Here is a 25,330-nt window from a genome sequence, read left to right on the forward strand (position 1 = left end):
TGAGGAGGTTTCTGGTAAATTCCTCTCCAAGTGGCCAACATTTTTCAAACCAAGAGTCATCGCAGATTGCTGCAAGAATCTAACCACGAGTCCGCATGTGGATGAGCTACTTCTGGCTGCACAACAGGAGTCTGATGATAGTGGTAAGTGTTAATTGAATAGTGGACACAGATTGCACATGCCTTTAGTGTACACAACAAAAGAGGACATTGTTGTGTTCTTTCATGTTTTTAGCCCCTTTACTACAAATCACATACTGCACCTTACTGCTAACCATATTCAATCCATGGTGTAATTTAAGAAAACTTTACTATAACTGATGCTGTTATGCTTATAAGGAAATAAAAGAAATTTTATAGTGTCAATTCTAATTCTGCAGTGTGGCATTCTGAAGAGTGGGAATCTGAGATGGCTGCCATCCTTCTGCTGCTTCAACTCTTGCCTCCAACAGTTAAAGGCAAGAAGGCCGGCAAGATGAGCGCATCGGAGGCTGCTAGACGCCTTCTCCGAAAACGCCGTTTTCATATAAGCTGATGTAAGGTTTTCAGGCGCCAATATGGCAGGGTAATTGGGGGGGGTGCAGTTAAATTGTTTTAAAAAAGTCATCCATCTATTCATCACACAAAAATAAATGAATGTTGTGTACATTAATAGATCCATCCCTGATCCCTGAATTCACACATGAATTAAAATGACACATTCTCTCTCTCTCTCTCTCTCTCTCTCTCACCCTTTCTCACCCTTTCTTCTCGGTGTCGGAGAAAGAAGCAACAGCATCCAGGATTTTTATGTCATCCTGGACCAGAAGGCCATTCCCTGCAGGATGCAGACTCCAGTTGCTGCCTTTGATGAGCTCTTCAAGGCACATTATGCTTTTGCTCTGCGCTTGAACTGTGGAGAGCCTGGTTGTTCATTTGTTTTTTGTACATATTCTGGTTACCAACGTCACCTATCTCGAGCACATAAAGACTGTCTTGATCCAGATCCCGTCAGCAGTTTTGAATTTGAGCCTGTAGCTGGACCTTCTTCACCAGTGAATGTGGATCCTCCTGTGAGGGTCACTACACATGTTCCAGTTGAAAAGAAGAATATACTGGACATGTGCAGCTCTGTTATTGCTCAGGTTCAAGCCTCAGGTGTTCCAGAGAGTACTGTGCAGTGTTTAGTTGGTTCAATGGAGGAACTGGTTAATGACATCCATGCTCACACAAAGGAAGCTGTTGTTAATTGTTTGTCTTCTGATGCATCTAGAGAAACTTTGGATAGAGTTGAGGGTTGTTTTGATCAACTAGAAAACCCATTTTCATGTCTTAACACAGAATATAAAAGGATGAGGCATTTTGAAAAGAAATGGAATATAGTAGAACCTGTAGAGCATGTTCTGGGTGTCCGTTTTGATGTAAGAAGAGATAGAATAACAGGCACATATAGACAAGTTCCGGTCAATGATAAGTTCATGTATGTACCTATCCGGGGGTCTCTGTCATCTATGTTTAGTAACAGTGAACTCTGTAACAGTTTCCAAGAAGTAAAACCACACCAGGAGGGATTTTACAGAGCTATAAGTGATGGGTCCTACTTTAAAAATCATAGTTTATTTTCTCAGCAAGAACCCGCTCTTCAGATCCAGCTCTACTACGATTTTGAAACTGCCAATCCATTGGGCTCAAAAAAGGGAGTGCACAAACTTGGATGTGTTTATTTTGTTTTGAGAAATTTATCACCAAAGCTCAATTCTGTGTTAATGAATATTCATCTTTTCGCTCTCTTTCACTCAGAGGATCTTAAGAAATATGGGTTTGAGCCAATTCTGAAGCCACTTATTGATGATCTTAAGATTTTGGAGACTGAAGGAATACAGTTGCCCTTTTCAGCTACACCTGTGAAGGGTTCAGTCATTCAGGTTACAGGAGACAATTTAGCTCTACATGCACTTTTTGGTTTTGTTGAATCATTCAGTGCGACATACTGCTGTAGGTTATGTTTAACTGATAAAAGTGAATATCAGTCAGTTTTCAGTGAAGATCACCCAGGTTTAAGTCTACGTTCAAAAGACCTTCATGTTGAGCATGTTCGTGTCATGCAGGAAAATCCTGCTTTGAAATCAACATTTGGTGTCAAACGAGACTGTCCACTCAATTCCCTCCAGTTTTTCCATTCATCAAACAATTACGCTGTAGACATAATGCATGACCTGCTAGAAGGAGTGGTGCAATATGAGTTAAAGCTTGTGTTTCAGTATTTGATCAAGAATTCAATATCCCTGAGTTCATTGTCTGAAAGAATTGTTGGCTTTAATTATGGATACACACAGAGAAAGAACAGGCCAGGTGGGCTTAAGCTGGATGACAACAGCAAAGATCTTGGACTTAATGCTATCGAGTCTTGGTGCCTCCTACGCAATGTCCCGCTGATATTTGGAGATTTAGTTAAAAGAGAGGATACCTGTTGGCAATTGTTACTCATTTTAATTCAAATTGTAAACATTGTGTTTTCACCAACTGTAACTCATGGTATGACCTGTTATTTGAAAAATTTAATTTTTGAACATCACAAACTTTTTAAATCCATCTTCCCAGAGCACAATCTCATTCCAAAACATCACCATATGATCCACTACCCAAGCTGTATTAGAAGAATTGGACCACTCATACACATGTGGTGCATGCGATTTGAAGGAAAACATAATTTCTTCAAGAAATCTGTGAAAAACTTAAAAAATATTGCTAAGACTCTGGTTAAGAAACATCAGGCTCAGTTAGCAATTCTTTTTGAGAACTTTTATTTTCAAAGATTACAGTTTGGTCCGATCTCCGAAGTCTTGGTCAGCAGTACAGAGGGTGGAGAGGTGCTGAATGAAGCTTTTGATGCGTCATCAGTTTCCACCACTTCCTGGGTCAAAAACTATGGCACAGAGTATCAGGTTGGGATGTATGTGGTTACTGGAGTGGAAAATGAGATGCCTTTGTTCAACAGGATTGACAGTATAATTGTTAAAGACAACAATGCCTATCTTTTGATTTGTAAATTCTCGAATATTTTGTTTGATGATCATTTAAATGCATTTGGTATTGTGGAGAAAAATGAGGTTTTCACAGTGATCTGTGTAAATGACCTGGTATATTACAGACCTTGTGATAGGCAATTTTCATATGACACAGATGACCAAGTGTACCTTGTTCCATACTGTAATTATATGTGAATCCATGCTAATTGTTAATCTGGTGTGGTGTCCATTTAATAAAACTATTTTTGCCTTGTGTTTGCCTTGTTTGCCTTGTGTATTTTTTGTGATGGGTTTGGTTGGTGGTTGTGGTGGTAAAGGGTGGGTGGGTTTATTGGTAGTTAAATTTTACACCCATTGGTCTGAATGCATTGGTAGTCAGTGTAGCATTTTCAACTCCAGTCAGTGTAACATTTTATTATAATGACACTAGTGTAGAGTATTATTGACACTACACATATTAGCTAGTGTTAATTTTGAACTCCCTACAGTGTTGAAATATCTATAGCTGAGTGTAAAAACACATCTCTTGTTGAGATTAATTAATCCTTGGAAAGTAATTTATTAATTAATTATTCTGGCAACCCAGATGCCAGCTTTAATCAGGATTTTTCTTACAGTCAATCAATCAATCAAATTTTATTTGTATAGCCCATATTCACAACTTACAATTCATCTCATAGGGCTTTAACAGGGTGTGACATCGAAGGAGCAGTCTTTAAATGCTGGAAATCTGCAACCGATCATCAACAGTTCACACCTCTTGTCAGGACACCTCAACGACAAAAAAGTAGGCCGGGCAGTCAATGTCTTAAATGTTTGGCATACTGCTGATGAGACGGCGCAACAACTTCTGAACAGGATATGGACATTTTCCATAAAACTTCTTCACTGTTAAACATGATTGGAACCTTCGATAGCTCAGGTGGTAGAGCGGAGGACTATAGGTTACATATGTTGATATCCTTAGGTCGCTGGTTCAACTCCGGCTCGAAGGAGGAGTCTTTTACAGGCGGAAATTTACAACAGAGACTAAATGACTGGAATCCGATCATCAGCAGATCAAACCTCTACTCAAGAGACCTCAACAACAAAAAAGTAAGCTAGGCAGTCAATGTCCTAAATGCTTGGCATACTGCTGATAAGAAAGCTCAACAATTTCTGAACTGGATATGCACATTTTCCAGATGAATGCTACACTTTTATACATGTAGGTTACTGTAGGTTACATATGTTGATATCCTTTGGTCGCTGGTTCAACTCCGGCTAGCGGGAGGAGTCTTTTACAGGTGGAAGCTCCAACCGATCATCAACAGTTCACACCTCTTGTCAGGAGACCTCAACAGGTCTCCTGACAACAGAAAGCAAGAGGGATTTTGAAGAAAGCTTAAAATTTTCTGAACAGGATATGGACATTTTCCATAAAAATTCTACACTGTTAAACATGATCGTACCTTTCGATAGCTCAGTTGGTAGAATGGAGGACTGTAGGTTAGATATGTCGATATCCTTAGGTCGCTGGTTCAACTCCGGCTCGAAGGAGGAGTCTTTTACAGGTGGAAATTTACAACAGAGACTTAATGACTGGAATCCGATCATCAGCAGATCAAACCTCTAGTCAGGAGACCTCAACAACAAAAAAGTAGGCGGGGCAGTCAATGTCCTGAATTTTTGGCATAGGGACTCTGAAGAAAGCTCAACATTTTCTAACCAGGATATGGACATTTTCCAGATGAATGCTACACTTTTAAACATGTAGGTTACTGTAGGTTACATATGTTGATACCATTAGGTCGCTGGTTCAACTCCAGCTTGAAGGAGTAGTCTTTTACTGCTGGAAATCTGCAACCGATCATCAACAGTTCACACCTCTTGTCAGTAGACCTCAACGCAAAAAAGTAGGCGGGGCAGTCAACGTCCTGAATGTTTGGCATAGGGATTTTGAAGAAAGCTTAAAATTTTCTGAACAGGATATGGACATTTTCCATAAAAATTCTACACTGTTAAACATGATTGGACCCTTCGATAGCTCAGTTGGTAGAGGGGAGGACTGTAGGTTAGATATGTCGATATCCTTAGGTCGTTGGTTCAACTCCGGCTCGAAGGAGGTGTCTTTTACAGGTGGAAATTTACAACAGAGACTTAATGACTGGAATCCAATCATCAGCAGATCAAACATCTACTCAAGAGACCATAACAACAAAAAAGTAAGCTAGGCAGTCAATGTCCTAAATGCTTGGCATTCTGCTGATAAGAAAGCTCAACATTTTCTGAACTGGATATGGACATTTTCCAGATGAATGCTACACTTTTATAAATGTAGGTTACTGTAGGTTACATATTTTGATATCCTTTGGTCGCTGGTTCAACTCCGGCTCGAAGGAGGAGTCTTTTACAGGTGGAAATTTACAACAGAGACTTAATGACTGGAATCCGATCATCAGCAGATCAAACATCTACTCAAGAGACCTCAACAACAAAAAAGTAAGCTAGGCAGTCAATGTCCTAAATGCTTGGCATACTGCTGATAAGAAAGCTCAACAATTTCTGAACTGGATATGGACATTTTCCAGATGAATGCTACACTTTTATACATGTAGGTTACTGTAGGTTACATATGTTGATATCCTTTGGTCGCTGGTTCAACTCCGGCTAGCGGGAGGAGTCTTTTACAGGTGGAAGCTCCAACCGATCATCAACAGTTCACACCTCTTGTCAGGAGACCTCAACAGGTCTCCTGACAACAGAAAGCAAGAGGGATTTTGAAGAAAGCTTAAAATTTTCTGAACAGGATATGGACATTTTCCATAAAAATTCTACACTGTTAAACATGATCGTACCTTTCGATAGCTCAGTTGGTAGAACGGAGGACTGTAGGTTAGATATTTTGATATCCTTTGGTCGCTGGTTCAACTCCGGCTCGAAGGGGGAGTCTTTTACAGGTGGAAATTTACAACAGAGACTTAATGACTGGAATCCGATCATCAGCAGATCAAACCTCTAGTCAGGAGACCTCAACAACAAAAAAGTAGGCGGGGCAGTCAATGTCCTGAATTTTTGGCATAGGGACTCTGAAGAAAGCTCAACATTTTCTAACCAGGATATGGACATTTTCCAGATGAATGCTACACTTTTAAACATGTAGGTTACTGTAGGTTACATATGTTGATATCCTTAGGTCGCTGGTTCAACTCCAGCTTGAAGGAGTAGTCTTTTACTGCTGGAAATCTGCAACCGATCATCAACAGTTCACACCTCTTGTCAGGAGACCTCAAAGACAAAAAAGTAGGCGGGGCAGTCAATGTCTTAAATGTTTGGCATACTGCTGACAAGAAAGCTCAACAATTTCTGAACAGGATATGGACATTTTCCATAAAAGTTCTTCACTGTTAAACATATTCGGACCCTTCGATAGCTCAGTTGGTAGAGCGGAGGACTGTAGGATAGATATGTTGATATCCTTAGGGTGCTGGTTCAACTCCGGCTCGAAGGAGGAGTCTTTTACAGGTGGAAATTTACAACAGAGACTTAATGACTGGAATCCGATCATCAGCAGATCAAACCTCTAGTCAGGAGACCTCAACAACAAAAAAGTAGGCGGGGCAGTCAATGTCCTGAATTTTTGGCATAGGGACTCTGAAGAAAGCTCAACATTTTCTAACCAGGATATGGACATTTTCCAGATGAATGCTACACTTTTAAACATGTAGGTTACTGTAGGTTACATATGTTGATACCATTAGGTCGCTGGTTCAACTCCAGCTTGAAGGAGTAGTCTTTTACTGCTGGAAATCTGCAACCGATCATCAACAGTTCACACCTCTTGTCAGTAGACCTCAACGCAAAAAAGTAGGCGGGGCAGTCAACGTCCTGAATGTTTGGCATAGGGATTTTGAAGAAAGCTTAAAATTTTCTGAACAGGATATGGACATTTTCCATAAAAATTCTACACTGTTAAACATGATTGGACCCTTCGATAGCTCAGTTGGTAGAGGGGAGGACTGTAGGTTAGATATGTCAATATCCTTAGGTCGTTGGTTCAACTCCGGCTCGAAGGAGGTGTCTTTTACAGGTGGAAATTTACAACAGAGACTTAATGACTGGAATCCGATCATCAGCAGATCAAACATCTACTCAAGAGACCTCAACAACAAAAAAGTAAGCTAGGCAGTCAATGTCCTAAATGCTTGGTATTCTGCTGATAAGAAAGCTCAACATTTTCTGAACTGGATATGGACATTTTCCAGATGAATGCTACACTTTTATAAATGTAGGTTACTGTAGGTTACATATGTTGATATCCTTCGGTCGCTGGTTCAACTCCGGCTAGCGGGAGGAGTCTTTTACAGGTGGAAATTTACAACAGAGACTTAATGACTGGAATCCGATCATCAGCAGATCAAACATCTACTCAAGAGACCTCAACAACAAAAAAGTAAGCTAGGCAGTCAATGTCCTAAATGCTTGGCATACTGCTGATAAGAAAGCTCAACAATTTCTGAACTGGATATGGACATTTTCCAGATGAATGCTACACTTTTATACATGTAGGTTACTGTAGGTTACATATGTTGATATCCTTTGGTCGCTGGTTCAACTCCGGCTCGAAGGAGGAGTCTTTTACAGGTGGAAATTTACAACAGAGACTTAATGACTGGAATCCGATCATCAGCAGATCAAACCTCTAGTCAGGAGACCTCAACCACAAAAAAGTAGGCGGGGCAGTCAATGTCCTGCATTTTTGGCATACTGCTGATAAGAAAGCTCAACATTTTCTAACCAGGATATGGACATTTTCCAGATGAATGCTACACTTTTAAACATGTAGGTTACTGTAAGTTACATATGTTGATATCATTAGGTCGCTGGTTCAACTCCAGCTTGAAGGAGTAGTCTTTTACTGCTGGAAATCTGCAACCGATCATCAACAGTTCACACCTCTTGTCAGGAGACCTCAACGCAAAAAAGTAGGCGGGGCAGTCAATGTCTTAAATGTTTGGCATACTGCTGACAAGAAAGCTCAACAATTTCTGAACAGGATATGGACATTTTCCATAAAAGTTCTTCACTGTTAAACATATTCGGACCCTTCGATAGCTCAGTTGGTAGAGCGGAGGACTGTAGGTTAGATATGTTGATATCCTTAGGGCGCTGGTTCAACTCGGGCTCGAAGGAGGAGTCTTTTACAGGTGGAAATTTACAACAGAGACTTAATGACTGGAATCCGATCATCAGCAGATCAAACCTCTAGTCAGGAGACCTCACAACAAAAAAGTCGGCGGGGCATTTAATGTCTTGAATTTTTGGCATAGGGACTCTGAAGAAAGCTCAACATTTTCTAACCAGGATATGGACATTTTCCAGATGAATGCTACACTTTTAAACATGTAGGTTACTGTAGGTTACATATGTTGATACCATTAGGTCGCTGGTTCAACTCCAGCTTGAAGGAGTAGTCTTTTACTGCTGGAAATCTGCAACCGATCATCAACATTTCACACCTCTTGTCAGTAGACCTCAACGCAAAAAAGTAGGCGGGGCAGTCAACGTCCTGAATGTTTGGCATAGGGATTTTGAAGAAAGCTTAAAATTTTCTGAACAGGATATGGACATTTTCCATAAAAATTCTACACTGTTAAACATGATTGGACCCTTCGATAGCTCAGTTGGTAGAGGGGAGGACTGTAGGTTAGATATGTCGATATCCTTAGGTCGTTGGTTCAACTCCAGCTCGAAGGAGGTGTCTTTTACAGGTGGAAATTTACAACAGAGACTTAATGACTGGAATCCGATCATCAGCAGATCAAACATCTACTCAAAAGACCTCAACAACAAAAAAGTAAGCTAGGCAGTCAATGTCCTAAATGCTTGGCATTCTGCTGATAAGAAAGCTCAACATTTTCTGAACTGGATATGGACATTTTCCAGATGAATGCTACACTTTTATACATGTAGGTTACTGTAGGTTACATATGTTGATATCCTTTGGTCGCTGGTTCAACTCCGGCTCGAAGGAGGAGTCTTTTACAGGTGGAAATTTACAACAGAGACTTAATGACTGGAATCCGATCATCAGCAGATCAAACATCTACTCAAGAGACCTCAACAACAAAAAAGTAAGCTAGGCAGTCAATGTCCTAAATGCTTGGCATACTGCTGATAAGAAAGCTCAACAATTTCTGAACTGGATATGGACATTTTCCAGATGAATGCTACACTTTTATACATGTAGGTTACTGTAGGTTACATATGTTGATATCCTTTGGTCGCTGGTTCAACTCCGGCTAGCGGGAGGAGTCTTTTACAGGTGGAAGCTCTAACCGATCATCAACAGTTCACACCTCTTGTCAGGAGACCTCAACAGGTCTCCTGACAACAGAAAGCAAGAGGGATTTTGAAGAAAAAAACTTTTATGGAAAATGTCCATATAAGTTCTTCACTGTTAAACATATTCGGACCCTTCGATAGCTCAGTTGGTAGAGCGGAGGACTGTAGGTTAGATATGTTGATATCCTTAGGGCGCTGGTTCAACTCCGGCTCGAAGGAGGAGTCTTTTACAGGTGGAAATTTACAACAGAGACTTAATCACTGGAATCCGATCATCAGCAGATCAAACCTCTAGTCAGGAGACCTCAACAACAAAAAAGTAGGCGGGGCAGTCAATGTCCTGAATTTTTGGCATAGGGACTCTGAAGAAAGCTCAACATTTTCTAACCAGGATATGGACATTTTCCAGATGAATGCTACACTTTTAAACATGTAGGTTACTGTAGGTTACATATGTTGATACCATTAGGTCGCTGGTTCAACTCCAGCTTGAAGGAGCATTCTTTTACTGCTGGAAATCTGCAACCGATCATCAACAGTTCACACCTCTTGTCAGTAGACCTCAACGCAAAAAAGTAGACGGGGCAGTAAACGTCCTGAATGTTTGGCATAGGGATTTTGAAGAAAGCTTAAAATTTTCTGAACAGGATATGGACATTTTCCATAAAAATTCTACACTGTTAAACATGATTGGACCCTTCGATAGCTCAGTTGGTAGAGGGGAGGACTGTAGGTTAGATATGTCGATGTCCTTAGGTCGTTGGTTCAACTCCGGCTCGAAGGAGGTGTCTTTTACAGGTGGAAATTTACAACAGAGACTTAATGACTGGAATCCGATCATCAGCAGATCAAACATCTACTCAAGAGACCTCAACAACAAAAAAGTAAGCTAGGCAGTCAATGTCCTGAATGCTTGGCATTCTGCTGATAAGAAAGCTCAACATTTTCTGAACTGGATATGGACATTTTCCAGATGAATGCTACACTTTTATACATGTAGGTTACTGTAGGTTACATATGTTGATATCCTTTGGTCGCTGGTTCAACTCCGGCTCGAAGGAGGAGTCTTTTACAGGTGGAAATTTACAACAGAGACTTAATGACTGGAATCCGATCATCAGCAGATCAAACCTCTAGTCAGGAGACCTCAACAACAAAAAAGTAGGCGGGGCAGTCAATGTCCTGCATGTTTGGCATAGGGACTCTGAAGAAAGCTCAACATTTTCTAACCAGGATATGGACATTTTCCAGATGAATGCTACACTTTTAAACATGTAGGTTACTGTAAGTTACATATGTTGATATCATTAGGTCGCTGGTTCAACTCCAGCTTGAAGGAGTAGTCTTTTAATGCTGGAAATCTGCAACCGATCATCAACAGTTCACACCTCTTGTCAGGAGACCTCAACGCAAAAAAGTAGGCGGGGCAGTCAATGTCTTAAATGTTTGGCATACTGCTGACAAGAAAGCTCAACAATTTCTGAACAGGATATGGACATTTTCCATAAAAGTTCTTCACTGTTAAACATATTCTGACCCTTCGATAGCTCAGTTGGTAGAGCGGAGGACTGTAGGTTAGATATGTTGATATCCTTAGGGTGCTGGTTCAACTCCGGCTCGAAGGAGGAGTCTTTTACAGGTGGAAATTTACAACAGAGACTTAATGACTGGAATCCGATCATCAGCAGATCAAACTTCTAGTCAGGAGACCTCAACAACAAAAAAGTAGGCGGGGCAGTCAATGTCCTGCATTTTTGGCATAGGGACTCTGAAGAAAGCGTAACATTTTCTAACCAGGATATGGACATTTTCCAGATGAATGCTACACTTTTAAACATGTAGGTTACTGTAAGTTACATATGTTGATATCATTAGGTCGCTGGTTCAACTCCAGCTTGAAGGAGTAGTCTTTTACTGCTGGAAATCTGCAACCGATCATCAACAGTTCACACCTCTTATCAGGAGACCTCAACGCAAAAAAGTAGGCGGGGCAGTCAATGTCTTAAATGTTTGGCATACTGCTGACAAGAAAGCTCAACAATTTCTGAACAGGATATGGACATTTTCCATAAAAGTTCTTCACTGTTAAACATATTCGGACTCTTCGATAGCTCAGTTGGTAGAGCGGAGGACTGTAGGTTAGATATGTTGATATCCTTAGGGCGCTGGTTCAACTCCGGCTCGAAGGAGGAGTCTTTTACAGGTGGAAATTTACAACAGAGACTTAATGACTGGAATCCGATCATCAGCAGATCAAACCTCTAGTCAGGAGACCTCAACAACAAAAAAGTAGGCGGGGCAGTCAATGTCCTGCATTTTTGGCATAGGGACTCTGAAGAAAGCTCAACATTTTCTAACCAGGATATGGACATTTTCCAGATGAATGCTACACTTTTAAACATGTAGGTTACTGTAAGTTACATATGTTGATATCATTAGGTCGCTGGTTCAACTCCAGCTTGAAGGAGTAGTCTTTTACTGCTGGAAATCTGCAACCGATCATCAACAGTTCACACCTCTTATCAGGAGACCTCAACGCAAAAAAGTAGGCGGGGCAGTCAATGTCTTAAATGTTTGGCATACTGCTGACAAGAAAGCTCAACAATTTCTGAACAGGATATGGACATTTTCCATAAAAGTTCTTCACTGTTAAACATATTCGGACTCTTCGATAGCTCAGTTGGTAGAGCGGAGGACTGTAGGTTAGATATGTTGATATCCTTAGGGCGCTGGTTCAACTCCGGCTCGAAGGAGGAGTCTTTTACAGGTGGAAATTTACAACAGAGACTTAATGACTGGAATCCGATCATCAGCAGATCAAACCTCTAGTCAGGAGACCTCAACAACAAAAAAGTAGGCGGGGCAGTCAATGTCCTGCATTTTTGGCATAGGGACTCTGAAGAAAGCTCAACATTTTCTAACCAGGATATGGACATTTTCCAGATGAATGCTACACTTTTAAACATGTAGGTTACTGTAAGTTACATATGTTGATATCATTAGGTCGCTGGTTCAACTCCAGCTTGAAGGAGTAGTCTTTTACTGCTGGAAATCTGCAACCGATCATCAACAGTTCACACCTCTTATCAGGAGACCTCAACGCAAAAAAGTAGGCGGGGCAGTCAATGTCTTAAATGTTTGGCATACTGCTGACAAGAAAGCTCAACAATTTCTGAACAGGATATGGACATTTTCCATAAAAGTTCTTCACTGTTAAACATATTCGGACTTTGATAGCTCAGTTGGTAGAGCGGAGGACTGTAGGTTAGATATGTTGATATCCTTAGGGCGCTGGTTCAACTCCGGCTCGAAGGAGGAGTCTTTTACAGGTGGAAATTTACAACAGAGACTTAATGACTGGAATCCGTTTATCAAAAGATCAAACATCTACTCAAGAGACCTCAACAACAAAAAAGTAAGCTAGGCAGTCAATGTCCTAAATGCTTGGCATACTGCTGATAAGAAAGCTCAACAATTTCTGAACTGGATATGGACATTTTCCAGATGAATGCTACACTTTTAAACATGTAGGTTACTGTAGGTTACATATGTTGATATCCTTAGGTCGCTGGTTCAACTCCAGCTTGAAGGAGTAGTCTTTTACTGCTGGAAATCTGCAACCGATCATCAACAGTTCACACCTCTTGTCAGGAGACCTCAACGACAAAAAAGTAGGCGGGGCAGTCAACGTCCTGAATGTTTGGCATAGGGATTTTGAAGAAAGCTTAAAATTTTCTGAACAGGATATGGACATTTTCCATAAAAATTCTACACTGTTAGACATGATTGGACCCTTCGATAGCTCAGTTGGTAGAGGGGAGGACTGTAGGTTAGATATGTCGATATCCTTAGGTCGCTGGTTCAACTCCGGCTCGAAAGAGCAGTCTTTTACTGCTGGAAATCTGCAACCGATCATCAACAGTTCACAACTCTTGTCAGGACACCTCAACGACAAAAAAGTAGGCCGGGCAGTCAATGTCTTAAATGTTTGGCATACTGCTGATGAGACGGCTCAACAATTTCTGAACAGGATATGGACATTTTCAAGAAAAATTCTACAATGTTAAACATATTCGGACCCTTCGATAGCTCAGTTGGTAGAGCGGAGGACTGTAGATAACATATATTGATATCCTTTGGTCGCTGGTTCAACTCCGGCTCGAAAGAGGAGTCTTTTCAGCTTGAAGGAGTAGTCGTTTACTGATGGAAATCTGCAAACGATCATCAACAGTTCACACCTCTTGTCAGGAGACCTCAAAGACAAAAAAGTAGGCGGGGCAGTCAACGTCCTGAATGTTTGGCATAGGGTGTTTGAAGAAAGCTTAACATTTTCTGAACAGGATATGGAGATTTTCCAGAAATATTCTACACTGTTAAACATGATCGGACCCTTCGATAGCTCAGTTGGTAGAGTGTGTTGATATCCTTAGGTCGCTGGTTCAACTCCAGCTTGAAGGAGTAGTCTTTTACTGCTGGAAATCTGCAACCGATCATCAACAGTTCACACCTCTTGTCAGGAGACCTCAACGCAAAAAAGTAGGCGGGGCAGTCAATGTCTTAAATGTTTGGCATACTGCTGACAAGAAAGCTCAACAATTTCTGAACAGGATATGGACATTTTCCATAAAAGTTCTTCACTGTTAAACATATTCTGACCCTTCGATAGCTCAGTTGGTAGAGCGGAGGACTGTAGGTTAGATATGTTGATATCCTTAGGGCGCTGGTTCAACTCCGGCTCGAAGGAGGAGTCTTTTACAGGTGGAAATTTACAACAGAGACTTAATGACTGGAATCCGATCATCAGCAGATCAAACTTCTAGTCAGGAGACCTCAACAACAAAAAAGTAGGCGGGGCAGTCAATGTCCTGCATTTTTGGCATAGGGACTCTGAAGAAAGCTCAACATTTTCTAACCAGGATATGGACATTTTCCAGATGAATGCTACACTTTTAAACATGTAGGTTACTGTAAGTTACATATGTTGATATCATTAGGTCGCTGGTTCAACTCCAGCTTGAAGGAGTAGTGTTTTACTGCTGGAAATCTGCAACCGATCATCAACAGTTCACACCTCTTATCAGGAGACCTCAACGCAAAAAAGTAGGCGGGGCAGTCAATGTCTTAAATGTTTGGCATACTGCTGACAAGAAAGCTCAACAATTTCTGAACAGGATATGGACATTTTCCATAAAAGTTCTTCACTGTTAAACATATTCGGACTCTTCGATAGCTCAGTTGGTAGAGCGGAGGACTGTAGGTTAGATATGTTGATATCCTTAGGGCGCTGGTTCAACTCCGGCTCGAAGGAGGAGTCTTTTACAGGTGGAAATTTACAACAGAGACTTAATGACTGGAATCCGATCATCAGCAGATCAAACCTCTAGTCAGGAGACCTCAACAACAAAAAAGTAGGCGGGGCAGTCAATGTCCTGCATTTTTGGCATAGGGACTCTGAAGAAAGCTCAACATTTTCTAACCAGGATATGGACATTTTCCAGATGAATGCTACACTCTTAAACATGTAGGTTACTGTAAGTTACATATGTTGATATCATTAGGTCGCTGGTTCAACTCCAGCTTGAAGGAGTAGTCTTTTACTGCTGGAAATCTGCAACCGATCATCAACAGTTCACACCTCTTATCAGGAGACCTCAACGCAAAAAAGTAGGCGGGGCAGTCAATGTCTTAAATGTTTGGCATACTGCTGACAAGAAAGCTCAACAATTTCTGAACAGGATATGGACATTTTCCATAAAAGTTCTTCACTGTTAAACATATTCGGACTTTGATAGCTCAGTTGGTAGAGCGGAGGACTGTAGGTTAGATATGTTGATATCCTTAGGGCGCTGGTTCAACTCCGGCTCGAAGGAGGAGTCTTTTACAGGTGGAAATTTACAACAGAGACTTAATGACTGGAATCCGTTTATCAAAAGATCAAACATCTACTCAAGAGACCTCAACAACAAAAAAGTAAGCTAGGCAGTCAATGTCCTAAATGCTTGGCATACTGCTGATAAGAAAGCTCAACAATTTCTGAACTGGATATGGACATTTTCCAGATGAATGCTACACTTTTAAACATGTAGGTTACTGTAGGTTACATATGTTGATATCCTTAGGTCGCTGGTTCAACTCCAGCTTGAAGGAGTAGTCTTTTACTGCTGGAAATCTGCAACCGATCATCAACAGTTCACACCTCTTGTCAGGAGACCTCAACGACAAAAAAGTAGGCGGGGCAGTCAACGTCCTGAATGTTTGGCATAGGGATTTTGAAGAAAGCTTAAAATTTTCTGAACAGGATATGGACATTTTCCATAAAAATTCTACACTGTTAGACATGATTGGACCCTTCGATAGCTCAGTTGGTAGAGGGGAGGACTGTATGTTAGATATGTCGATATCCTTAGGTCGCTGGTTCAACTCCGGCTCGAAAGAGCAGTCTTTTACTGCTGGAAATCTGCAACCGATCATCAACAGTTCACAACTCTTGTCAGGACACCTCAACGACAAAAAAGTAGGCCGGGCAGTCAATGTCTTAAATGTTTGGCATACTGCTGATGAGACGGCTCAACAATTTCTGAACAGGATATGGACATTTTCAAGAAAAATTCTACAATGTTAAACATATTCGGACCCTTCGATAGCTCAGTTGGTAGAGCGGAGGACTGTAGATAACATATATTGATATCCTTTGGTCGCTGGTTCAACTCCGGCTCGAAAGAGGAGTCTTTTCAGCTTGAAGGAGTAGTCGTTTACTGATGGAAATCTGCAAACGATCATCAACAGTTCACACCTCTTGTCAGGAGACCTCAAAGACAAAAAAGTAGGCGGGGCAGTCAACGTCCTGAATGTTTGGCATAGGGTGTTTGAAGAAAGCTTAAATTTTCTGAACAGGATATGGAGATTTTCCAGAAATATTCTACACTGTTAAACATGATCGGACCCTTCGATAGCTCAGTTGGTAGAGTGTGTTGATATCCTTAGGTCGCTGGTTCAACTCCAGCTTGAAGGAGTAGTCTTTTACTGCTGGAAATCTGCAACCGATCATCAACAGTTCACACCTCTTGTCAGGAGACCTCAACGCAAAAAAGTAGGCGGGGCAGTCAATGTCTTAAATGTTTGGCATACTGCTGACAAGAAAGCTCAACAATTTCTGAACAGGATATGGACATTTTCCATAAAAGTTCTTCACTGTTAAACATATTCGGACCCTTCGATAGCTCAGTTGGTAGAGCGGAGGACTGTAGGTTAGATATGTTGATATCCTTAGGGCGCTGGTTCAACTCCGGCTCGAAGGAGGAGTCTTTTACAGGTGGAAATTTACAACATAGACTTAATGACTGGAATCCGATCATCAGCAGATCAAACCTCTAGTCAGGAGACCTCAACAACAAAAAAGTAGGCGGGCAGTCAATGTCCTGCATTTTTGGCATAGGGACTCTGAAGAAAGCTCAACATTTTCTAACCAGGATATGGACATTTTCCAGATGAATGCTACACTTTTAAACATGGAGGTTACTGTAGGTTACATATGTTGATATCCTTAGGTCGCTGGTTCAACTCCGGCTCGAAGGAGTAGTCTTTTACTGCTGGAAATCTGCAACCGATCATCAACAGTTCACACCTCTTGTCAGGAGACCTCAAAGACAAAAAAGTAGGCGGGGCAGTCAATGTCTTAAATGTTTGGCATACTGCTGACAAGAAAGCTCAACAATTTCTGAACAGGATATGGACATTTTCCATAAAATTTCTTCACTGTTAAACATATTCGGACCCTTCGATAGCTCAGTTGGTAGAGCGGAGGACTGTAGGTTACATATGTTGATATCCTTAGGGCGCTGGTTCAACTCCGGCTCGAAGGAGGAATCTTTTACAGGTGGAAATTTACAACAGAGACTTAATGACTGGAATCCGATCATCAGCAGATCAAACATCTACTCAAGAGACCTCAACAACAAAAAAGTAAGCTAGGCAGTCAATGTCCTAAATGCTTGGCATTCTGCTGATAAGAAAGCTCAACATTTTCTGAACTGGATATGGACATTTTCCAGATGAATGCTACACTTTTATACATGTAGGTTACTGTAGGTTACATATGTTGATATCCTTTGGTCGCTGGTTCAACTCCGGCTCGAAGGAGGAGTCTTTTACAGGTGGAAATTTACAACAGAGACTTAATGACTGGAATCCGATCATCAGCAGATCAAACCTCTAGTCAGGAGACCTCAACAACAAAAAAGTAGGCGGGCAGTCAATGTCCTGCATTTTTGGCATAGGGACTCTGAAGAAAGCTCAACATTTTCTAACCAGGATATGGACATTTTCCAGATGAATGCTACACTTTTAAACATGTAGGTTACTGTAGGTTACATATGTTGATATCCTTAGGTCGCTGGTTCAACTCCAGCTTGAAGGAGTAGTCTTTTACTGCTGGAAATCTGCAACCGATCATCAACAGTTCACACCTCTTGTCAGGAGACCTCAAAGACAAAAAAGTAGGCGGGGCAGTCAATGTCTTAAATGTTTGGCATACTGCTGACAAGAAAGCTCAACAATTTCTGAACAGGATATGGACATTTTCCATAAAAGTTCTTCACTGTTAAACATATTCGGACCCTTCGATAGCTCAGTTGGTAGAGCGGAGGACTGTAGGTTAGATATGTTGATATCCTTAGGTCGCTGGTTCAACTCCGGCTCGAAGGAGGAGTCTTTTACAGGTGGAAATTTACAACAGAGACTTAATGACTGGAATCCGATCATCAGCAGATCAAACCTCTAGTCAGGAGACCTCAACAACAAAAAAGTAGGCGGGGCAGTCAATGTCCTGCATTTTTGGCATAGGGACTCTGAAGAAAGCTCAACATTTTCTAACCAGGATATGGACATTTTCCAGATGAATGCTACACTTTTAAACATGTAGGTTACTGTAGGTTACATATGTTGATATCATTAGGTCGCTGGTTCAACTCTAGCTTGAAGGAGTAGTCTTTTACTGCTGGAAATCTGCAACCGATCATCAACAGTTCACACCTCTTGTCAGGAGACCTCAACGCAAAAAAGTAGGCGGGGCAGTCAATGTCTTAAATGTTTGGCATACTGCTGACAAGAAAGCTCAACAATTTCTGAACAGGATATGGACATTTTCCATAAAAGTTCTTCACTGTTAAACATATTCGGACCCTTCGATAGCTCAGTTGGTAGAGCGGAGGACTGTAGGTTAGATATATTGATATCCTTAGGGCGCTGGTTCAACTCCGGCTCGAAGGAGGTGTCTTTTACAGGTGGAAATTTACAACAGAGACTTAATGACTGGAATCCGATCATCAGCAGATCAAACATCTACTCAAGAGACCTCAACAACAAAAAAGTAAGCTAGGCAGTCAATGTCCTAAATGCTTGGCATTCTGCTGATAAGAAAGCTCAACATTTTCTGAACTGGATATGGACATTTTCCAGATGAATGCTACACTTTTATGAATGTAGGTTACTGTAGGTTACATATGTTGATATCCTTTGGTCGCTGGTTCAACTCCGGCTCGAAGGAGGAGTCTTTTACAGGTGGAAATTTACAACAGAGACTTAATGACTGGAATCCGATCATCAGCAGATCAAACATCTACTCAAGAGACCTCAACAACAAAAAAGTAAGCTAGGCAGTCAATGTCCTAAATGCTTGGCATACTGCTGATAAGAAAGCTCAACAATTTCTGAACTGGATATGGACATTTTCCAGATGAATGCTACACTTTTATACATGTAGGTTACTGTAGGTTACATATGTTGATATCCTTTGGTCGCTGGTTCAACTCCGGCTAGCGGGAGGAGTCTTTTACAGGTGGAAGCTCCAACCGATCATCAACAGTTCACACCTCTTGTCAGGAGACCTTAACAGGTCTCCTGACAACAGAAAGCAAGAGGGATTTTGAAGAAAGCTTAAAATTTTCTGAACAGGATATGGACATTTTCCATAAAAGTTCTTCACTGTTAAACATATTCGGACCCTTCGATAGCTCAGTTGGTAGAGCGGAGGACTGTAGGTTAGATATGTTGATATCCTTAGGTCGATGGTTCAACTCCGGCTCGAAGGAGGTGTATTTTACAGGTGGAAATTTACAACAGAGACTTAATGACTGGAATCCGATCATCAGCAGATCAAACATCTACTCAAGAGACCTCAACAACAAAAAAGTAAGCTAGGCAGTCAATGTCCTAAATGCTTGGCATACTGCTGATAAGAAAGCTCAACAATTTCTGAACTGGATATGGATATTTTCCATATGAATGCTACACTTTTATACATGTAGGTTACTGTAGGTTACATATGTTAATATCCTTTGGTCGCTGGTTCAACTCCGGCTAGCGGGAGGAGTCTTTTACAGGTGGAAGCTCCAACCGATCATCAACAGTTCACACCTCTTGTCAGGAGACCTCAACAGGTCTCCTGACAACAGAAAGCAAGAGGGATTTTGAAGAAAGCTTAAAATTTTCTGAACAGGATATGGACATTTTCCATAAAAATTCTACACTGTTAAACATGATCGTACCTTTCGATAGCTCAGTTGGTAGAACGGAGGACTGTAGGTTAGATATTTTGATATCCTTTGGTCGCTGGTTCAACTCCGGCTCGAAGGAGGAGTCTTTTACAGGTGGAAATTTACAACAGAGACTTAATGACTGGAATCCGATCATCAGCAGATCAAACCTCTAGTCAGGAGACCTCAACAACAAAAAAGTAGGCGGGCAGTCAATGTCCTGCATTTTTGGCATAGGGACTCTGAAGAAAGCTCAACATTTTCTAACCAGGATATGGACATTTTCCAGATGAATGCTACACTTTTAAACATGGAGGTTACTGTAGGTTACATATGTTGATAGCCTTAGGTCGCTGGTTCAACTACGGCTCGAAGGAGTAATCTTTTACTGCTGGAAATCTGCAACCGATCATCAACAGTTCACACCTCTTGTCAGGAGACCTCAAAGACAAAAAAGTAGGCGGGGCAGTCAATGTCTTAAATGTTTGGCATACTGCTGACAAGAAAGCTCAACAATTTCTGAACAGGATATGGACATTTTCCATAAAAATTCTACACTGTTAAACATGATTGGACCCTTCGATAGCTTAGTTGGTAGAGGGGAGGGCTGTAGGTTAGATATGTCGATATCCTTAGGTCGCTGGTTCAACTCCGGCTCGAAGGAGGTGTCTTTTACAGGTGGAAATTTACGACAGAGACTTAATGACTGGAATCCGATCATCAGCAGATCAAACATCTACTCAAGAGACCCTAATAACAAAAAAGTAAGCAAGGCAGTCAATGTCCTAAATGCTTGGCATTCTGCTGATAAGAAAGCTCAACATTTTCTGAACTGGATATGGACATTTTCCAGATGAATGCTACACTTTTATACATGTAGGTTACTGTAGGTTACATATGTTGATATCCTTTGGTCGCTGGTTCAACTCCGGCTCGAAGGAGGAGTCTTTTACAGGTGGAAATTTACAACAGAGACTTAATGACTGGAATCCGATCATCAGCAGATCAAACCTCTAGTCAGGAGACCTCAACAACAAAAAAGTAGGCGGGGCAGTCAATGTCCTGCATTTTTGGCATAGGGACTCTGAAGAAAGCTCAACATTTTCTAACCAGGATATGGACATTTTCCAGATGAATGCTACACTTTTAAACATGTAGGTTACTGTAGGTTACATATGTTGATATCCTTAGGTCGCTGGTTCAACTCCAGCTTGAAGGAGTAGTCTTTTACTGCTGGAAATCTGCAACCGATCATCAACAGTTCACACCTCTTGTCAGGAGACCTCAAAGACAAAAAAGTAGGCGGGGCAGTCAATGTCTTAAATGTTTTGCATACTGCTGACAAGAAAGCTCAACAATTTCTGAACAGGATATGGACATTTTCCATAAAAGTTCTTCACTGTTAAACATATTCGGACCCTTTGATAGCTCAGTTGGTAGAGCGGAGGACTGTAGGTTAGATATGTTGATATCCTTAGGTCGCTGGTTCAACTCGGGCTCGAAGGAGGAGTCTTTTACAGGTGGAAATTTACAACAGAGACTTAATGACTGGAATCCAATCATCAGCAGATCAAACCTCTTGTCAGGAGACCTCAACGACAAAAAGTAGGCGGGGCAGTCAACGTCCTGAATGTTTGGCATAGGGATTTTGAAGAAAGCTTAAAATTTTCTGAACTGGATATGGACATTTTCCAGGTGAATGCTACACTTTTATACATGTAGGTTACTGTAGGTTACATATGTTGATATCCTTTGGTCGCTGGTTCAACTCCGGCTAGCGGGAGGAGTCTTTTACAGGTGGAAGCTCCAACCAATCATCAACAGTTCACACCTCTTGTCAGGAGACATCAACAGGTCTCCTGACAACAGAAAGCAAGAGGGATTTTGAAGAAAGCTTAAAATTTTCTGAACAGGATATGGACATTTTCCATAAAAATTCTACACTGTTAAACATGATCGTACCTTTCGATAGCTCACTTGGTAGAACGGAGGACTGTAAGTTACATATTTTTATATCCTTTGGTCGCTGGTTCAACTCCAGCTCGAAGGAGGAGTCTTTTACAGGTGGAAATTTACAACAGAGACTTAATGACTGGAATCCAATCATCAGCAGATCAAACCTCTAGTCAGGAGACCTCAACAACAAAAAAGTAGGCGGGGCAGTCAATGTCCTGCATTTTTGGCATAGGGACTCTGAAGAAAGCTCAACATTTTCTAACCAGGATATGGACATTTTCCAGATGAATGCTACACTTTTAAACATGTAGGTTACTGTAGGTTACATATGTTGATATCCTTAGGTCGCTGGTTCAACTCCAGCTTGAAGGAGTAGTCTTTTACTGCTGGAAATCTGCAACCGATCATCAACAGTTCACACCTCTTGTCTGGAGACCTCAACGACAAAAAAGGAGGCGGGGCAGTCAACGTCCTGAATGTTTGGCATAGGGATTTTGAAGAAAGCTTAAAATTTTCTGAACAGGATATGGACATTTTCCATAAAAATTCTACACTGTTAAACATGATTGGACCCTTCGATAGCTCAGTTGGTAGAGCCGAGGACTGTAGGTTAGAAATGTCGATATCCTTAGGTCGCTGGTGCAACTCCGGCTCGAAGGAGCAGTCTTTTACTGCTGGAAATCTGCAACCGATCATCAACAGTTCACACCTCTTGTCAGGAGACCTCAAAGACAAAAAAGTAGGCGGGGCAGTCAATGTCTTAAATGTTTGGCATACTGCTGACAAGAAAGCTCAACAATTTCTGAACAGGATATGGACATTTTCCATAAAAGTTCTTCACTGTTAAACATATTCGGACCCTTCGATAGCTCAGTTGGTAGAGCGGAGGACTGTTTGTTAGATATGTTGATATCCTTAGGGCGCTGGTTCAACTCCGGCTCGAAGGAGGAGTCTTTTACAGGTGGAAATTTACAACAGAGACTTAATGACTGGAATCCGATCATCAGCAGATCAAACCTCTAGTCAGGAGACCTCAACAACAAAAAAGTAGGCGGGGCAGTCAATGTCCTGAATTTTTGGCATAGGGACTCTGAAGAAAGCTCAACATTTTCTAACCAGGATATGGACATTTTCCAGATGAATGCTACACTTTTAAACATGTAGGTTACTGTAGGTTACATATGTTGATACCATTAGGTCGCTGGTTCAACTCCAGCTTGAAGGAGTAGTCTTTTACTGCTGGAAATCTGCAACCGATCATCAACAGTTCACATCTCTTGTCAGTAGACCTCAACGCAAAAAAGTAGGCGGGGCAGTCAACGTCCTGAATGTTTGGCATAGGGATTTTGAAGAAAGCTTAAAATTTTCTGAACAGGATATGGACATTTTCCATAAAAATTCTACACTGTTAAACATGATTGGACCCTTCGATAGCTCAGTTGGTAGAGGGGAGGACTGTAGGTTAGATATGTCGATATCCTTAGGTCGTTGGTTCAACTCCGGCTCGAAGGAGGTGTCTTTTACAGGTGGAAATTTACAACAGAGACTTAATGAATGGAATCCGATCATCAGCAGATCAAACATCTACTCAAGAGACCTCAACAACAAAAAAGTAAGCTAGGCAGTCAATGTCCTAAATGCTTGGCATTCTGCTGATAAGAAAGCTCAACATTTTCTGAACTGGATATGGACATTTTCCAGATGAATGCTACACTTTTATACATGTAGGTTACTGTAGGTTACATATGTTGATATCCTTTGGTCGCTGGTTCAACTCCGGCTCGAAGGAGGAGTCTTTTACAGGTGGAAATTTACAACAGAGACTTAATGACTGGAATCCGATCATCAGCAGATCAAACCTCTAGTCAGGAGACCTCAACAACAAAAAAGTAGGCGGGGCAGTCAATGTCCTGCATTTTTGGCATACTGCTGATAAGAAAGCTCAACATTTTCTAACCAGGATATGGACATTTTCCAGATGAATGCTACACTTTTAAACATGTAGGTTACTGTAAGTTACATATGTTGATATCATTAGGTCGCTGGTTCAACTCCAGCTTGAAGGAGTAGTCTTTTACTGCTGGAAATCTGCAACCGATCATCAACAGTTCACACCTCTTGTCAGGAGACCTCAACGCAAAAAAGTAGGCGGGGCAGTCAATGTCTTAAATGTTTGGCATACTGCTGACAAGAAAGCTCAACAATTTCTGAACAGGATATGGACATTTTCCATAAAAGTTCTTCACTGTTAAACATATTCGGACCCTTCGATAGCTCAGTTGGTAGAGCGGAGGACTGTAGGTTAGATATGTTGATATCCTTAGGGCGCTGGTTCAACTCGGGCTCGAAGGAGGAGTCTTTTACAGGTGGAAATTTACAACAGAGACTTAATGACTGGAATCCGATCATCAGCAGATCAAACCTCTAGTCAGGAGACCTCACAACAAAAAAGTCGGCGGGGCATTTAATGTCTTGAATTTTTGGCATAGGGACTCTGAAGAAAGCTCAACATTTTCTAACCAGGATATGGACATTTTCCAGATGAATGCTACACTTTTAAACATGTAGGTTACTGTAGGTTACATATGTTGATACCATTAGGTCGCTGGTTCAACTCCAGCTTGAAGGAGTAGTCTTTTACTGCTGGAAATCTGCAACCGATCATCAACATTTCACACCTCTTGTCAGTAGACCTCAACGCAAAAAAGTAGGCGGGGCAGTCAACGTCCTGAATGTTTGGCATAGGGATTTTGAAGAAAGCTTAAAATTTTCTGAACAGGATATGGACATTTTCCATAAAAATTCTACACTGTTAAACATGATTGGACCCTTCGATAGCTCAGTTGTTAGAGGGGAGGACTGTAGGTTAGATATGTCGATATCCTTAGGTCGTTGGTTCAACTCCGGCTCGAAGGAGGTGTCTTTTACAGGTGGAAATTTACAACAGAGACTTAATGACTGGAATCCGATCATCAGCAGATCAAACATCTACTCAAGAGACCTCAACAACAAAAAAGTAAGCTAGGCAGTCAATGTCCTAAATGCTTGGCATTCTGCTGATAAGACAGCTCAACATTTTCTGAACTGGATATGGACATTTTCCAGATGAATGCTACACTTTTATACATGTAGGTTACTGTAGGTTACATATGTTGATATCCTTTGGTCGCTGGTTCAACTCCGGCTCGAAGGAGGAGTCTTTTACAGGTGGAAATTTACAACAGAGACTTAATGACTGGAATCCGATCATCAGCAGATCAAACCTCTAGTCAGGAGACCTCAACAACAAAAAAGTAAGCTAGGCAGTCAATGTCCTAAATGCTTGGCATTCTGCTGATAAGAAAGCTCAACATTTTCTAACCAGGATATGGACATTTTCCAGATGAATGCTACACTTTTATACATGTAGGTTACTGTAGGTTACATATGTTGATATCCTTAGGTCGCTGGTTCAACTCCAGCTTGAAGGAGGAGTCTTTTACTGCTGGAAATCTGCAACCGATCATCAACA

The 25,330-nt window shown here is 41.2% G+C and overlaps 30 non-coding genes across 30 annotated transcripts; all 30 read left to right on the top strand.

The window, feature by feature from the left end:
* The first annotated feature begins 3,914 nt into the window (after positions 1–3,914).
* trnay-aua (transfer RNA tyrosine (anticodon AUA)) lies at positions 3,915–4,002 on the top strand. Its single transcript is given in 2 exon segments — positions 3,915–3,951; positions 3,967–4,002. It is a non-coding gene; the product is annotated as a tRNA-Tyr (tRNA).
* Positions 4,003–4,458: 456 nt separating this feature from the next.
* On the top strand, positions 4,459–4,546 carry trnay-gua (transfer RNA tyrosine (anticodon GUA)). The gene is given in 2 exon segments: positions 4,459–4,495; positions 4,511–4,546. It is a non-coding gene; the product is annotated as a tRNA-Tyr (tRNA).
* Positions 4,547–5,023: 477 nt separating this feature from the next.
* Positions 5,024–5,111, top strand: trnay-gua (transfer RNA tyrosine (anticodon GUA)). Its single transcript is given in 2 exon segments — positions 5,024–5,060; positions 5,076–5,111. It is a non-coding gene; the product is annotated as a tRNA-Tyr (tRNA).
* Positions 5,112–5,844: 733 nt separating this feature from the next.
* On the top strand, positions 5,845–5,932 carry trnay-gua (transfer RNA tyrosine (anticodon GUA)). The gene is given in 2 exon segments: positions 5,845–5,881; positions 5,897–5,932. It is a non-coding gene; the product is annotated as a tRNA-Tyr (tRNA).
* A 477-nt stretch (positions 5,933–6,409) lies between these two features.
* Positions 6,410–6,497, top strand: trnay-gua (transfer RNA tyrosine (anticodon GUA)). Its single transcript is given in 2 exon segments — positions 6,410–6,446; positions 6,462–6,497. It is a non-coding gene; the product is annotated as a tRNA-Tyr (tRNA).
* A 477-nt stretch (positions 6,498–6,974) lies between these two features.
* trnay-gua (transfer RNA tyrosine (anticodon GUA)) lies at positions 6,975–7,062 on the top strand. Its single transcript is given in 2 exon segments — positions 6,975–7,011; positions 7,027–7,062. It is a non-coding gene; the product is annotated as a tRNA-Tyr (tRNA).
* Positions 7,063–8,091: 1,029 nt separating this feature from the next.
* On the top strand, positions 8,092–8,179 carry trnay-gua (transfer RNA tyrosine (anticodon GUA)). Its single transcript is given in 2 exon segments — positions 8,092–8,128; positions 8,144–8,179. It is a non-coding gene; the product is annotated as a tRNA-Tyr (tRNA).
* A 476-nt stretch (positions 8,180–8,655) lies between these two features.
* On the top strand, positions 8,656–8,743 carry trnay-gua (transfer RNA tyrosine (anticodon GUA)). The gene is given in 2 exon segments: positions 8,656–8,692; positions 8,708–8,743. It is a non-coding gene; the product is annotated as a tRNA-Tyr (tRNA).
* A 719-nt stretch (positions 8,744–9,462) lies between these two features.
* Positions 9,463–9,550, top strand: trnay-gua (transfer RNA tyrosine (anticodon GUA)). Its single transcript is given in 2 exon segments — positions 9,463–9,499; positions 9,515–9,550. It is a non-coding gene; the product is annotated as a tRNA-Tyr (tRNA).
* Positions 9,551–10,868: 1,318 nt separating this feature from the next.
* On the top strand, positions 10,869–10,956 carry trnay-gua (transfer RNA tyrosine (anticodon GUA)). Its single transcript is given in 2 exon segments — positions 10,869–10,905; positions 10,921–10,956. It is a non-coding gene; the product is annotated as a tRNA-Tyr (tRNA).
* Positions 10,957–11,432: 476 nt separating this feature from the next.
* Positions 11,433–11,520, top strand: trnay-gua (transfer RNA tyrosine (anticodon GUA)). The gene is given in 2 exon segments: positions 11,433–11,469; positions 11,485–11,520. It is a non-coding gene; the product is annotated as a tRNA-Tyr (tRNA).
* Positions 11,521–11,996: 476 nt separating this feature from the next.
* Positions 11,997–12,084, top strand: trnay-gua (transfer RNA tyrosine (anticodon GUA)). Its single transcript is given in 2 exon segments — positions 11,997–12,033; positions 12,049–12,084. It is a non-coding gene; the product is annotated as a tRNA-Tyr (tRNA).
* A 474-nt stretch (positions 12,085–12,558) lies between these two features.
* On the top strand, positions 12,559–12,646 carry trnay-gua (transfer RNA tyrosine (anticodon GUA)). The gene is given in 2 exon segments: positions 12,559–12,595; positions 12,611–12,646. It is a non-coding gene; the product is annotated as a tRNA-Tyr (tRNA).
* A 477-nt stretch (positions 12,647–13,123) lies between these two features.
* On the top strand, positions 13,124–13,211 carry trnay-gua (transfer RNA tyrosine (anticodon GUA)). Its single transcript is given in 2 exon segments — positions 13,124–13,160; positions 13,176–13,211. It is a non-coding gene; the product is annotated as a tRNA-Tyr (tRNA).
* Positions 13,212–13,410: 199 nt separating this feature from the next.
* trnay-gua (transfer RNA tyrosine (anticodon GUA)) lies at positions 13,411–13,498 on the top strand. The gene is given in 2 exon segments: positions 13,411–13,447; positions 13,463–13,498. It is a non-coding gene; the product is annotated as a tRNA-Tyr (tRNA).
* Positions 13,499–13,987: 489 nt separating this feature from the next.
* Positions 13,988–14,075, top strand: trnay-gua (transfer RNA tyrosine (anticodon GUA)). The gene is given in 2 exon segments: positions 13,988–14,024; positions 14,040–14,075. It is a non-coding gene; the product is annotated as a tRNA-Tyr (tRNA).
* A 476-nt stretch (positions 14,076–14,551) lies between these two features.
* On the top strand, positions 14,552–14,639 carry trnay-gua (transfer RNA tyrosine (anticodon GUA)). Its single transcript is given in 2 exon segments — positions 14,552–14,588; positions 14,604–14,639. It is a non-coding gene; the product is annotated as a tRNA-Tyr (tRNA).
* Positions 14,640–15,113: 474 nt separating this feature from the next.
* Positions 15,114–15,201, top strand: trnay-gua (transfer RNA tyrosine (anticodon GUA)). Its single transcript is given in 2 exon segments — positions 15,114–15,150; positions 15,166–15,201. It is a non-coding gene; the product is annotated as a tRNA-Tyr (tRNA).
* A 764-nt stretch (positions 15,202–15,965) lies between these two features.
* trnay-gua (transfer RNA tyrosine (anticodon GUA)) lies at positions 15,966–16,053 on the top strand. Its single transcript is given in 2 exon segments — positions 15,966–16,002; positions 16,018–16,053. It is a non-coding gene; the product is annotated as a tRNA-Tyr (tRNA).
* Positions 16,054–16,541: 488 nt separating this feature from the next.
* Positions 16,542–16,629, top strand: trnay-gua (transfer RNA tyrosine (anticodon GUA)). Its single transcript is given in 2 exon segments — positions 16,542–16,578; positions 16,594–16,629. It is a non-coding gene; the product is annotated as a tRNA-Tyr (tRNA).
* Positions 16,630–17,105: 476 nt separating this feature from the next.
* On the top strand, positions 17,106–17,193 carry trnay-gua (transfer RNA tyrosine (anticodon GUA)). Its single transcript is given in 2 exon segments — positions 17,106–17,142; positions 17,158–17,193. It is a non-coding gene; the product is annotated as a tRNA-Tyr (tRNA).
* Positions 17,194–17,946: 753 nt separating this feature from the next.
* Positions 17,947–18,034, top strand: trnay-gua (transfer RNA tyrosine (anticodon GUA)). The gene is given in 2 exon segments: positions 17,947–17,983; positions 17,999–18,034. It is a non-coding gene; the product is annotated as a tRNA-Tyr (tRNA).
* Positions 18,035–18,510: 476 nt separating this feature from the next.
* Positions 18,511–18,598, top strand: trnay-gua (transfer RNA tyrosine (anticodon GUA)). Its single transcript is given in 2 exon segments — positions 18,511–18,547; positions 18,563–18,598. It is a non-coding gene; the product is annotated as a tRNA-Tyr (tRNA).
* A 733-nt stretch (positions 18,599–19,331) lies between these two features.
* On the top strand, positions 19,332–19,419 carry trnay-gua (transfer RNA tyrosine (anticodon GUA)). The gene is given in 2 exon segments: positions 19,332–19,368; positions 19,384–19,419. It is a non-coding gene; the product is annotated as a tRNA-Tyr (tRNA).
* Positions 19,420–19,875: 456 nt separating this feature from the next.
* On the top strand, positions 19,876–19,963 carry trnay-gua (transfer RNA tyrosine (anticodon GUA)). Its single transcript is given in 2 exon segments — positions 19,876–19,912; positions 19,928–19,963. It is a non-coding gene; the product is annotated as a tRNA-Tyr (tRNA).
* A 476-nt stretch (positions 19,964–20,439) lies between these two features.
* Positions 20,440–20,527, top strand: trnay-gua (transfer RNA tyrosine (anticodon GUA)). Its single transcript is given in 2 exon segments — positions 20,440–20,476; positions 20,492–20,527. It is a non-coding gene; the product is annotated as a tRNA-Tyr (tRNA).
* A 754-nt stretch (positions 20,528–21,281) lies between these two features.
* On the top strand, positions 21,282–21,369 carry trnay-gua (transfer RNA tyrosine (anticodon GUA)). The gene is given in 2 exon segments: positions 21,282–21,318; positions 21,334–21,369. It is a non-coding gene; the product is annotated as a tRNA-Tyr (tRNA).
* A 1,022-nt stretch (positions 21,370–22,391) lies between these two features.
* On the top strand, positions 22,392–22,479 carry trnay-gua (transfer RNA tyrosine (anticodon GUA)). Its single transcript is given in 2 exon segments — positions 22,392–22,428; positions 22,444–22,479. It is a non-coding gene; the product is annotated as a tRNA-Tyr (tRNA).
* A 764-nt stretch (positions 22,480–23,243) lies between these two features.
* On the top strand, positions 23,244–23,331 carry trnay-gua (transfer RNA tyrosine (anticodon GUA)). Its single transcript is given in 2 exon segments — positions 23,244–23,280; positions 23,296–23,331. It is a non-coding gene; the product is annotated as a tRNA-Tyr (tRNA).
* Positions 23,332–24,083: 752 nt separating this feature from the next.
* Positions 24,084–24,171, top strand: trnay-gua (transfer RNA tyrosine (anticodon GUA)). Its single transcript is given in 2 exon segments — positions 24,084–24,120; positions 24,136–24,171. It is a non-coding gene; the product is annotated as a tRNA-Tyr (tRNA).
* The last annotated feature ends 1,159 nt before the right edge of the window (positions 24,172–25,330 follow it).

This window comes from Platichthys flesus, chromosome 8 (genome assembly GCF_949316205.1).
Source record: "Platichthys flesus chromosome 8, fPlaFle2.1, whole genome shotgun sequence".
In the NCBI taxonomy this organism is placed as follows: Eukaryota; Metazoa; Chordata; class Actinopteri; order Pleuronectiformes; family Pleuronectidae; genus Platichthys; species Platichthys flesus.